Below are 13337 nucleotides of genomic sequence, written 5' to 3'. Positions count from 1 at the left end.
GGTGATGGTATGGTTTTGACCTGTGTAACAGTTGAGCTTAACAGTGTGTTCCCAATGCATTACCTGGGACAGAATGGTTAAGGGTGTCATTCCATGTCACAATTGCTAGTAGTCTTGGTAGGCGGGGATTGGTCTGCCAGGGCCAGGCTCCAGGTCGGGGCCCTATCCCAGGCGGGGCAAACTGTTCCCTTGATTGTATACTCATAGGGGTCTTTTGAATTGCTCTTTGTCTGGTCCCTTACCCAGGACCAATTTGCCATGGGAGACCCTACCAGAGGACAAAAGCCCCCAACAACATAGCCCCTGGGATCCCTGGAACACACAAACCCCTCCACCACGATAAGGTAGCGAATCATGATTCACCTCCTAATCTGAGGCCATGGTCCTCATCCGGAAATGAGTGGAGGAGTTTAAGTATCTCGGGGTCTTGTTCACGAGTGACGGGAGAAGGGAGCGGGAGATCGACAGACGGATTGGTGCTGCGGCTGCAGTGATGTGGACGCTGTACCAGTCCGCCGTGGTGAAGAGAGACCTGAGTGTATGAGTGAAGCTCTCAATTTACCGGTCAATCTACGTCCCTACCCTCAGCTATGGTCACGAGCTGTGGGTAGTGACCGAAAGAACGAGATTGTGGATACGAGCGGCGGAAATGAGCTTCCTCTAGGTGGCTGGCCTCTCCCTTAGATATAGTTCAGTCATTCAGGAGGGGCTCAGAGTAGAGCCGCTGCTCCTCCACATTGAAAGGAGCCAGTTGAGGTGGTTCGGGCATCTGACAAGGATGCCCCCTGGGTGCCTCCTGGGTGAGGTTTTCCAGGCATGTCCCACTGGAAGGAGGCCCCGAGGCAGACCCAGGACACAGTGGACCGATTATATCTCTCGGCTGGCCTGGGAATGCCTTGCTGTTTCCCCGGACAAGTTGGAGGAGGTGGCTGGGAAGAGGGAGGTCTATGCTTCTCTGCTTAGGCTGCTGCCCCCACCACCCGGCCCGGATAAGCGGATGATGGATGGATGGATGGATGGAGAATGGTTGAGGGAACATAGAATCTGTTTGATGGTTTTGTCTCCCTCCAGAGACAGGCTCAGTCTTTTGGGCTGTTCTAACCAAAGACTTGATTTGCCAGGAAACTGCTCCTACAGTTAGGAGATAGCCAGGTGGTAGGATAGGCTCTAGTTTCTTGGGTCCCTCGGAGATGACAGGAGAGGATATCCAGCTTCACGTTCCAGGATCCTGGGTGATAGGCAATGCTAAAAATGAACCTAGCAAAGAAATGAGCCTGCCTGACTTGTCTGGTGTTCAGGCTTTGGCACACTGAAGGTAGGCCAGGTTCTTATATCTATATCAGCAGTTTAGAGCCCTCAAGTCAGTACTTCTATTCCTACAATGCCATCTTTATTATTTTATTATATTAACATGCTGCTCCTACCTTGCTGTCCAAGGCGTCAACCTCCACAACGAATAGTTTGGTTCTGTCGGGTTGGATGGGGATGAGACCCAATGCAAGCAGCTACTTGAGGGAGTCAAAGGCTCGTCATGCTTCCGTACCATAGCTGGACTGGCCATCGGGCAAACCGGCATTTGCCCGGTGGGCCGCTGGCGATTTTTTGTTTTTATGGGCTGACCGATTTTTTCTTTTTTTTTTTTGGGAAGGGTATAAACAATGAAAGGTGTTGGATTGGCCAATTGGTCATGATTGACTCTGGGCTGGACCAATTACAGCCGAGGAGGTCGGATGCACCCTCCCCCTTGTTTAGCAATCTTATAGACGAACTAAAGAAAATGGAGAACAAAAAAAGGAAAGGAGGTGCTGAAAAAATTAGGGCCAAAAAGAAACAAGCCCTTCAGGCAGACGCTGCCAAATGTGTGAAAATTACTGAATTGTTTGGTGGTAGCTATGGCACAGCTTCCATAGATTTAGCAAGATCAGCAAGTGGTGGAGGCCAGCAGGTGGATAAGGGAAAGGGGAATCAAGAGGAGAAAAGACTCGAGACGGTTGCCGGTCATAGTGGCAGAAGAACTGAACTTCAGGTAAGAAGTTATGACATGCTGTCTATCTGTGTCAGATATAAACCAATTTTAGTTGTAGTTTGTTTTCGTTGTGGTGACTTTTTACAGTCGCTTAGAATAACTGGTACTGCGTACTAGCTAGCATGACAGAGTTTATATACTGCTGGGCGGGTGCTATGAAGTTACTGATAGTAAATTTTATTTTATGCTTAAGGTTAGTTTCTCAAACTCCTCAAAATCTTAACAAATTGTGCCAATCCTTACATGTTGCACCAGGCTGATTATTTCATCAAAAGTGGAGAAGTCTGTGACAGAGGAGACAGAAGAGCAGCAGAGAGAGATGGAGCAAGAGAGAGAGATGGAAGAGCAGGAGAGAGAGAAGGCGCAAGAGAGAGAGATGGAAGAGCAGGAGAGAGAGAAGGAAGAGCAAGAGAGAGAGAGATGGAAGAGCAGGAGAGAGAGATGGAAGAGCAAGAGAGAGAGATGGAGCAAGAGAGAGAGATGGAAGAGCAGGAGAGAGAGAAGGCGCAAGAGAGAGAGATGGAAGAGCAAGAGATGGAAGAGCAAGAGAGAGAGATGGAAGAGCAAGAGAGAGAGATGGAAGAGCAAGAGAGAGAGATGGGGCAAGAGAGAGAGATGGAAGAGCAAGAGAGAGAGATGGAAGAGCAAGCGAGAGAGATGGAGCAAGAGAGAGAGATGGAGCAAGAGAGAGAGATGGAGCAAGAGAGAGAGATGAAAGAGCAAGAGAGAGAGATGAAAGAGCAAGAGAGAGAGATGGAAGAGCAAGAGAGAGATGGAGCAAGAGAGAGAGATGGAAGAGCAGGAGAGAGAGATGGAAGAGCAGGAGAGAGAGATGGAAGAGCAAGAGAGAGAGATGGAGCAAGAGAGAGAGATGGAAGAGCAGGAGACAGAGATGGAAGAGCAAGAGAGAGAGATGGAGCAAGAGAGAGAGATGGAAGAGCAGGAGAGAGAGATGGAAGAGCAGGAGAGAGAGATGGAGCAAGAGAGAGAGATGGAAGAGCAGGAGAGAGAGATGGAAGAGCAGGAGAGAGAGATGGAAGAGCAAGAGAGAGAGATGGAAGAGCAAGAGAGAGAGATGGAGCAAGAGAGAGAGATGGAAGAGCAGGAGAGAGGGATGGAAGGGCAAGAGAGAGGGATGGAAGAGCAAGAGAGAGAGATGGAAGAGCAAGAGAGAGAGATGGAGCAAGAGAGAGAGATGGAAGAGCAAGAGAGAGAGATGGAGCAAGAGAGAGAGATGGAGCAAGAGAGAGAGATGGAGCAAGAGAGAGAGATGGAAGAGCAGGAGAGAGAGATGGAAGAGCAAGAGAGAGAGATGGAGCAAGAGAGAGAGATGGAAGAGCAGGAGAGAGAGAAGGCGCAAGAGAGAGAGATGGAAGAGCAGGAGAGAGAGAAGGAAGAGCAAGAGAGAGAGAGATGGAAGAGCAGGAGAGAGAGATGGAAGAGCAAGAGAGAGAGATGGAGCAAGAGAGAGAGATGGAAGAGCAGGAGAGAGAGAAGGCGCAAGAGAGAGAGATGGAAGAGCAAGAGATGGAAGAGCAAGAGAGAGAGAGATGGAAGAGCAAGAGAGAGAGATGGGGCAAGAGAGAGAGATGGAAGAGCAAGAGAGAGAGATGGAAGAGCAAGAGAGAGAGATGGAAGAGCAGGAGAGAGAGATGGAAGAGCAAGAGAGAGAGAGATGGAGCAAGAGAGAGAGATGGAGCAAGAGAGAGAGATGGAAGAGCAAGAGAGAGAGATGGAAGAGCAGGAGAGAGAGATGGAAGAGCAAGAGAGAGAGATGGAGCAAGAGAGAGAGATGGAAGAGCAGGAGAGAGAGATGGAAGAGCAAGAGAGAGATGGAGCAAGAGAGAGAGATGGAAGAGCAGGAGAGAGAGATGGAAGAGCAAGAGAGAGAGATGGAAGAGCAGGAGAGAGAGATGGAAGAGCAGGAGAGAGAGATGGAAGAGCAGGAGAGAGAGATGGAAGAGCAAGAGAGAGAGATGGAAGAGCAAGAGAGAGAGATGGAAGAGCAAGAGAGAGAGATGGAAGAGCAGGAGAGAGAGATGGAAGAGCAAGAGAGAGAGATGGAGGAGCAGGAGAGAGAGATGGAAGAGCAAGAGAGAGAGATGGAAGAGCAAGAGAGAGAGATGGAGGAGCAGGAGAGAGAGATGGAAGAGCAAGAGAGAGAGATGGAGCAAGAGAGAGAGATGGAAGAGCAGGAGAGAGAGATGGAAGAGCAAGAGAGAGAGATGGAAGAGCAGGAGAGAGAGATGGAAGAGCAAGAGAGAGAGATGGAGCAAGAGAGAGAGATGGAAGAGCAGGAGAGAGGGATGGAAGAGCAAGAGAGAGGGATGGAAGAGCAAGAGAGAGAGATGGAAGAGCAAGAGAGAGAGATGGAGCAAGAGAGAGAGATGGAAGAGCAAGAGAGAGAGATGGAGCAAGAGAGAGAGATGGAGCAAGAGAGAGAGATGGAAGAGCAGGAGAGAGAGATGGAAGAGCAAGAGAGAGAGATGGAGCAAGAGAGAGAGATGGAAGAGCAGGAGAGAGAGAAGGCGCAAGAGAGAGAGATGGAAGAGCAGGAGAGAGAGAAGGAAGAGCAAGAGAGAGAGAGATGGAAGAGCAGGAGAGAGAGATGGAAGAGCAGGAGAGAGAGATGGAGCAAGAGAGAGAGATGGAAGAGCAGGAGAGAGAGATGGAAGAGCAGGAGAGAGAGATGGAAGAGCAGGAGAGAGAGATGGAAGAGCAAGAGAGAGAGATGGGGCAAGAGAGAGAGATGGAAGAGCAAGAGAGAGAGATGGAAGAGCAAGAGAGAGAGATGGAAGAGCAGGAGAGAGAGATGGAAGAGCAAGAGAGAGAGATGGAGCAAGAGAGAGAGATGGAGCAAGAGAGAGAGATGAAAGAGCAAGAGAGAGAGATGGAAGAGCAAGAGAGAGAGATGGAAGAGCAGGAGAGAGAGATCGAAGAGCAAGAGAGAGAGATGGAGCAAGAGAGAGAGATGGAAGAGCAGGAGAGAGAGATCGAAGAGCAAGAGAGAGATGGAGCAAGAGAGAGAGATGGAAGAGCAGGAGAGAGAGATGGAAGAGCAGGAGAGAGAGATGGAAGAGCAGGAGAGAGAGATGGAGCAAGAGAGAGAGATGGAAGAGCAAGAGAGAGAGATGGAAGAGCAAGAGAGAGAGATGGAGCAAGAGAGAGAGATGGAGCAAGAGAGAGAGATGGAAGAGCAGGAGAGAGAGATGGAAGAGCAAGAGAGAGAGATGGAAGAGCAAGAGAGAGAGATGGAGCAAGAGAGAGAGATGGAGCAAGAGAGAGAGATGGAAGAGCAGGAGAGAGGGATGGAAGAGCAAGAGAGAGAGATGGAAGAGCAAGAGAGAGAGATGGAGCAAGAGAGAGAGATGGAAGAGCAAGAGAGAGAGATGGAGCAAGAGAGAGAGATGGAGCAAGAGAGAGAGATGGAAGAGCAGGAGAGAGAGATGGAAGAGCAAGAGAGAGAGATGGAGCAAGAGAGAGAGATGGAAGAGCAGGAGAGTGAGAGCCAGGGCATCGATTACTTTGCTCGCCCTGAACCTGCCATATTACAGGCCTTCTTAGATTACCACCCACAGCAGAACAGTAGCAGTGCAGTTGTGATGAGGGTGTTCAGCTGTAAAGATGGCACCAACAGGAAGTGGCTTACTTATTGCAAAGAACGCCATTTATTGTTCTGCTTTGTGTGTCTGGCATTTGCAAGGCGGACTGACACCAGCACAAAAAATCTATTAAGTACAATTCTTTCTCAACCTTCACTGTCTGTCCTTTCACTTCTTAAAGGTTTCCATGTCTTAAGATATGTTCAGTGTTGCTGCTGTGGAAGTGTTGTAGGTGACCTTTTATTGGTGAGTGAATAGTATTTGGTGATACAATTCAATTATAATCGGTCCTTTATAGATTTTAATATTCATCTAATCTTTATTCCTTTCTGTCCTGTTTGTCAGGGTCTGATCATACATTGTTTGTTTAAGAGGTTCGAGACCATTCAACTTTTTAAGTTCATCAACGTAAGTACTAGTGTATATGATTCCTCTAATTCCTTTGTGGAATAAAAATGCCAGTACTGTGATCATCTGAGCAAGTCCATCAATTGCCATTCACAGTTCTTTGTCCTTTCACTTGTGTCCTGTTTTTCAGGGTCCCATATAATTTCTTCAGAAGTAAGTACTGTATATGATGCCAGTATTTTCCCATATTTTCTAGATACTGTATTAGTACTGTGTGTAAAATGCCATCAAAAACTCAATTAAGTGTTATTCTTATTCTTCTTTCTCACCTTTCTTTCTCTGTCTCCTTTCATATTTAAAGGTTGCTGTGTTAGCAAAATATATTGTGCTACCATGCTGTTTTCTATTGTTTTGGTAAATAAATACTTTATGAAAATATCCCTAAATCTGTCATTTGTTAATTTTAATATTAATTAATGATCATGTCTCACCTCTAGTGTTCTTGGTCTTAATTTCAGGTTTCTACCATGTGTTGTAGATAGTTCAGGAGGTTAACTCTACCAAGCAGTCTTTTTGTTTCCGCTATGTACTGTTTAAAATCCAGAATAGGGAGAATGGTGTAGGTTTAACTTTATTAGATTGATACATATATACCAACAAGGCAGTGTACATCAAAGCAGTTGTTTTCATGCAAAGGCTTTATGGTTTTTCCTATAGAGGTTGACAGACCACGTGACTTTGCGCATTGCATGCCGGGAACTTGTGGCAAAACAATCCAAGTACCGCATCAAATACAAGCATTTACAATTGCAGCACCGCAAAACGTTCATTCTCCGGTTCCAACACCTTCTTGGTTTTTCTTTGCCCCCCAAAAAAGGAATGTACAAAACGACGGAGAACAATGCCGGTCCGTACAAAGACAGACTCGACGAAAAGACAACGAAAAGATACGAGGAAAAATCAAAGGAGTGAAAGGGTCAGACCCTTACGAGCACACAGAGGGACAAAAGACGTCAGCGTGCTGCCCAACTTTCACCATGCTCAGATTTATAATTATACGATTCTTGGAGTGAGTGCATACACTCATGAAGTTTAGTAACTTCAGGTCACTGCAACAAGCCCAGTTACAGTTTACCGACGGATGGGTGCAGGACCTTGAAATGCACCGAAAGACCATCGTACGAACAAAGGTAAGTTTACCTTTGTTCGTCTCACAAATCGTCTTCATAAATACACATTCGTTAACCGTGTATTAATATAACCTTTGAGCTCAACGGTAATTAATTAGTAGTGGAAATAATTTCTGGTTCGTTACAGAAATGTAGCAGTGACAATAATACTGTATGCTGTAATCGTACTGGGCAATTAGTGATACAAAACAACTGTTTTATCCTGTGAATAAAAGTATGTTTTTGTCAATGTACCATGGTAATAACAGAAGCGAAACACAATATTGTGTCAGGACAATTCACTATTTATGCACAATAAACAAAGGAGCATAGCGCGACAATTTCTGTTCAGCGCCAGACTTACTTTTAACCTATATCACCAATTATGTTAAGAAAAATGACGGATTAATACAAAACACTGACCTTTGTGGGAATGCTTGGAGCAGACTAACATGTGAGCTGGAGTGTTCTGGGACGTTATATTTGGTATATCCAGGCCATCCGTCGCCCCTTCGTTACTTCGGAAACATGGCTTAAACAATTTCTCTTCCATGACGTAATCCAATAACAACCGATCTCTTTACCCGTCGGCTTCCCGTGGCAGTCATGCAACAGGTGTTGTGCCAAAAACTGATTTCCAATGTTTGCGTGTATTTTTTAAGTGTAATATCTTTACGTATGTTGGTAAATAGACTTCGGTGAACAGCGTTTACAAAGGGGCTATATATGGAATTAAAAATATTATCTGTTTTTTCAAGTATCTTTACGACTCTGTGTTATTGTACTTACATTATAACCAATCCGGTCCTTTATCCCCACTTTAAATATTTTTACAGAACTATTGTAATATTTGAGCCATTTCTGCTGTCCAACTACTTCTTACAAAAGACATTTTTAGTGTTAATTAGATTTTTTTTACGGCATAAATAAAGGTTATATAAAAGTCACTGCCAAAGACTGATTGCGGCTTCTACCTTGTTACACTAATGTTGTTTGTAGCTCAGTATGACTTTATGTCATCCATGAGGGATGCATTTGACATATGTTTCACTTATAGCCCAACAAGTTACTTATAGCAATTTAAATACGAGCAATCAGTTTCTTTGCAAATACCGGGAATCACTTTTTGGCAGACAATCACTTTTTGGCACAACACCAGCTATTGCAGTTAATAATACAACAGCTTCTTGCCATTTTTTGTGTTTCTTTTTATCGCTGTGTAACTGAGTTCAATTGAAAGCCTGCATGCGCTAGTACCTCTTGCCACAAGTTCCCAGAATCCTTTGCGGTTTTATCCATTAATGACGTCACATTTTTGGTGGGCCGGTCTCCAGTCAAAATGCCCGGGCCGATTTTTTGTCCCAGTCCAGCCCTGTTCCGTACTCAAGCAAAAAGGGACCTCAGGAGAGGTGAGACTTGTGAGCGGTAAAGCAATTTTACTAAAGTTTCTAATGGAAAAACAAACAAATTGTAGCTGTTTGCAAGCTGTGGTTTCTGGCCAGTCTGCCACCGCTTGGACCTTGGGACAATCTGCTTTCACAAGTCCATTTTCAATCATGAACCCAAGGAAGGAAATAGTTTCAACATGGAATTCTAGAGACCCAGTTTGGGGAATATGATCTTTGTTCTTTGTTCAAAGCCTTGTAATCAATGCAGCACCAAAAGCGGACCTCTCATGCAGCATAATAATAATAATAATAATGGATTGGATTTATATAGCGCTTTTCAAGGCACCCAAAGCGCTTTACAATGCCACTATTCATTCACTCTCACATTCACACACTGGTGGAGGCAAGCTACGGTTGTAGCCACAGCTGCCCTGGGGCAGACTGACAGAAGCGAGGCTGCCATATCGCGCCATCGGCCCCTCTGGCCAACACCAGTAGGCAAGTAGGGTAAAGTGTCATAGTTGGGTATCCACTTGTAGCTATATTACATCATGCTAAGAAAATCATTTGTTTCTTTGATTGTGACTTTGAAATAGATTGAATCACTGCAGTCCTTTGGAGAAAGGGACATACTGTCTAACAAAACTACATGCCCCATACGGGTGTCTTTCTGATGCCAATTGTAATTTGGAGAGGCTCTCCTTCTCAGTAACATAGCTCAACATTGCTTTCATGCCTGCAGGCCTGCTTAGAAGGAGAACAGATTATTAAACTTTTGACATTTTACAACAATGTTAACTCTGAATGGATGAAAATGGACAGGTTTTCTTTCAGTGTACTATTAGCCCTCATCTTGCTTGTCTTTTTGCGGTTTGGGAAACAAAGAGATGTGGAACACTGTCATGGGTACTGTAAAAATCTCTAGATTTATCGGCAAGAATCACCTTGAGTGCACATATTCACACCTTTCCAGTTTTCTGTCTCTCTCTCGATAAAATTGTTTCTGAAATTGTTCGTCAGCTCCCTCAAACACATGTGCTGTCACTTGTAGTGAGCCTGCTTATATGTAATCAGGCATGTGTGTGCACGTGCAAGTGTGCGTGCTGTGCAAGCTACACACATTAATCACAAACAACAAGCACAGCAGTCAGTTGGAGTCTCCACTCATGCATACAGTGGCACATCCAAGTCGTATTTAACCATCTCCAACATTATATTCAGTTGTGTATTCAAACCCTCTTTCCCTGACACAGTGATAATCAACAAGTTTACATGTCAAAACTCAACCTGACAGCTATAATCTTCTCTCAAGCTGACAGGACAGCAAGGTGACAAGAGAAATGCATGCTTAAACAAATCCTTATTCACATTGTAAACCTGTTGAGTATGTTGCCTTGTGTATTGTTTATTTGTTGACCCAAATGCAGAGAGAGTGAACTCAAAGTGACTATTTCAGTAGTCCTGAAAGTCCAAAATTCCAACAAAGAACTGAGTAAAGAAATCAAAAAACACAAGGAAGCACTAGAACCACTGGACTGGTCATGCAACACAGAGCACCTGTATAAAAAAGCCCAAAGCCGACTGTACTTCCTCAGGAGGCTGAGGTCTTTTAACATCTGCAGGAAGCTCCTGAGGATGTTTTACCAGTCAGTGGTTGCTGGAGTACTTTTCTATGCTGTGGTGTGCTGGGGGAGCAGCACAGCAAAGAAGGACTCATCCAGGCTGGAGAAACTGATCAGGAGGGCTAGCTCTGTGGTCGACATGAAGCTGGACACTCTGGTGACAGTGGCAGAGAAAAGGACATTAAAGAAACTGATGGACATTATGAACAATGCCAGGCATCCTCTGCACACGGCCATAAACAACCAGAAGAGTCTGTTCAGTGACAGGTTGCTTCTCCCCAAGACAAGAACTAACAGACTTAAAAACTCCTTTGTCCCACACGCCATCAGACTGTTTAACTCCTCTCTGGAGGGGAGAGGGAGGGGAAACAGGAGGACAAAGGAGGGGGGAACAACTAAGCTGTAGTGCCTCTTCACCTCACTGTACAATACCTTGTGCAATACTTTTTGTAAATAGTCAACAGTGCAATAGACTCAATACTTGAAATGTGCAATTCACTTGTATTTTTATTTTTTATTCCTATTTATTCTATTTATCCCCTTTGTATATTTTATTTATATATGTCTCTGTATTTATATATGTGTGTGTGTATATATATATATATATATATAATATTCTGTAACTGTAACTTCTGTCGGTGCTGTGCTTTTGGAAACCGAGTTTCCCAGAGGAACCCACCCGAGGGATTAATAAAGTTTTATCTTATCTTATCTTATCTTATCTTATCTTATCTTATCTTATCTTATCTTATCATAGAAGACACAGCGTCACTGGGAAACAGCAGCAGGGAAGTTTAGCAGTTTTAGCAGTGATGTGAGATGATGATGATGATGATGGTGTGTGTGTGTGTCCATCTTGGAACCTTTTGTTGTGATGCTTGAGCGTCTTTACTCTTACCAACACCGAGACAGTCAGTGTCAGTTTCTGACTTTTTGGGACAATCCTTAACCCAATGTTCTTTCTTCACATCCTCCTTCCCTGCCCTTTCTGCCATCATTCTGTCTCTCACACAGCCTCTCATACAGCCTGGATCCAGGTATCCCAAATTGCTCAACCTGAGACAATCAAGTCCCTTTGCATACAGTGCTTGTGTACATATGTAGAGTAGAAAAGCACTACATGACAACCAGTCCATTTACCATCTCAGAGATGAACGTCCCAGTTTGTGTTTCTGGGGGCATCTCTGTATTCAACTATTGAATGGTGTAAGCAGCTATGGTTTGAATGGTTTGAATCAGGCAGTCTAAACCTTTCCAAAGTTCCACCTGCATTCAACTGGAAAATAAGCCAGATGTAATCTCCACGACTATGTGCTGTTGAAGTTGTTACACAGCATGATGGTTGTATATGCTGGTGGTTCCCAAGTAAGGTTGATGGTAAAGTTGACTCTTAACCAGTGTTGGGACTAACGCGTTATTGTCACAGGCTGGGTCTCCGACCCAGCACTCTGAGTTTTCTTTGTATTTTTTGATATGTTATTAGTTTGTGTTATTTCCTATTTTGCCTTTAGTTTAGGCAGTTATTGGTTATTGTTCCTGGGTTTTCTATGTTTTGGGGTTTGGTATTTATTCATCACGTGTTGGGTCTGTTGAGTTGTGTTGTCATGTTTAGTTGTTAGTATTTCCTGTTTTATTTTGACAATGTCATGTGTTCTTTGTTCATTGTATTTAGCTTTCTCTCCTGGTCCTGTCATTAGGTTTATGTCTGTCAGCTGTTCCCCCATGTGTCCCCACTTCCCCTGATCACCTCATGTCTGTATTTAAGCCTTTTGTTTTCTTCATGCCATTGTCGGTTCGTCTGTTTATCTCACCAGGGTCACAGTTTTAGTCATGGTCTTAGCCTGTTTACCTCACCTCAGTCATAGTTCTAGTTTTCATCTGTTATGTATTATTAGTCTTAGTCATGGTCTTTGTTTATTATTTTTCCACCACAGTCATAGTTTAGGTTTTGGTCTCAGTACCATTTAGTATTTTGTTTCTTAGTGTTTTGCCTGTTTGTTTTTGGTCTCTTGGTTCATTTCCCTGCCGTCATCGCATTAAAGGTTCACCTTTCTGTTAATCATTACAATTCCTCGTCATCATCTGCTTTTGGGTCCTGTTTCCACACACATCGGCGCACCCCGCCGTGACAGTTATTAAGTAACGTGTTACAGTAACTACGTTATTATTGTGGTAACGAGCACGGTAACTAGTTATTATGCAAAAAATCAGGAACGCGTTACTCGTTACTGGGATTTAGATAGGCTCGTTATTCGTTACTTCATGTCGTGGCTATCGCGGAGCTTCCACAGATTCAATAACATTAGCAAGTGGTGGAGGCCAGCAGGTGGATGAAGGAAAAGGGAGGCAAGAGGAGAGACCCGAAGCGGCCGCCGGTCCGAGTATCAGATGAACTGAACTTCAGGTAAGAAGTTATGACCTGCAGTCCATCTGGGTCAGATATAAACCAAGTTTAGCTGGAGTTTATTTTCGTTATGCTGACTTTTTTGTACTGCATACTAGCTAGCATGACGGAGTTTCTATACAGCTGGGTGGGTGCTATGATGTTACTGATAGTGAGCTTTATTTTGTTCATAAGGTTAATTATTAGAGTTGCCAACCGTACCATAAAAAACTGAATCGCCTCGTATTCAGAGAAAATATTACGCGTTTCTTATTGAGGAAAAGGAACAGTTTGTCCCGGACTTCAGCTACAATGAAAAAGACACAAAGCTGGAGTTATTCTGTGTCTTTACGCTGCACAGCTGCCTCTTCTTCTCTCATTCTCTCCCCCCTCTCTCTCCTGTTTCTACTTCAATCATGAAACTGATCAATGATCAGCTGATCGGCTTTTCTCTCGTTTATTTATCACCGGCTTTGCGCCAGAAAGAGGAAACCAGCGGATGTCGCGCTAAACAACAGCAGCACGTTTAAGCTTGATCAGCTGTTGTTAGAATTTATTTAATATTAATTTCTAGTATCAGCTGATGTTTGCTGGAGCCACAGCTGTAAAGCTGCTGGTCATGATGTCTGTTTGGATATGTGGTGAGAGGGAAACATGAAGATGAAACCAGGAGATGTCCTTACTGAACCATCAGAGCTGAACAGGTGATGGAGAAACAGGTTTACCTTTTAGGTGACATGGATGAGTTGAAGTTATGAACTGTTTCTGAGAGACAAATAACACCAGGATCCTTTTCTAA

The 13337-nt window shown here is 44.2% G+C and overlaps 1 long non-coding RNA gene across 1 annotated transcript; it reads left to right on the top strand.

Annotated features, from left to right (window-relative positions):
* Positions 1–5829: 5829 nt before the first annotated feature.
* On the top strand, positions 5830–6418 carry LOC309695507. Its single transcript, XR_014273168.1, has 3 exons — positions 5830–5874; positions 5974–6036; positions 6167–6418. It is a non-coding gene; the product is annotated as an uncharacterized lncRNA (long non-coding RNA).
* The last annotated feature ends 6919 nt before the right edge of the window (positions 6419–13337 follow it).

Source organism: Aulonocara stuartgranti (assembly GCF_965226115.1).
Source record: "Aulonocara stuartgranti genome assembly, chromosome: 19".
Taxonomy (NCBI): domain Eukaryota; kingdom Metazoa; phylum Chordata; class Actinopteri; order Cichliformes; family Cichlidae; genus Aulonocara; species Aulonocara stuartgranti.
This window is presented reverse-complemented; position numbering and strand designations above follow the sequence as displayed.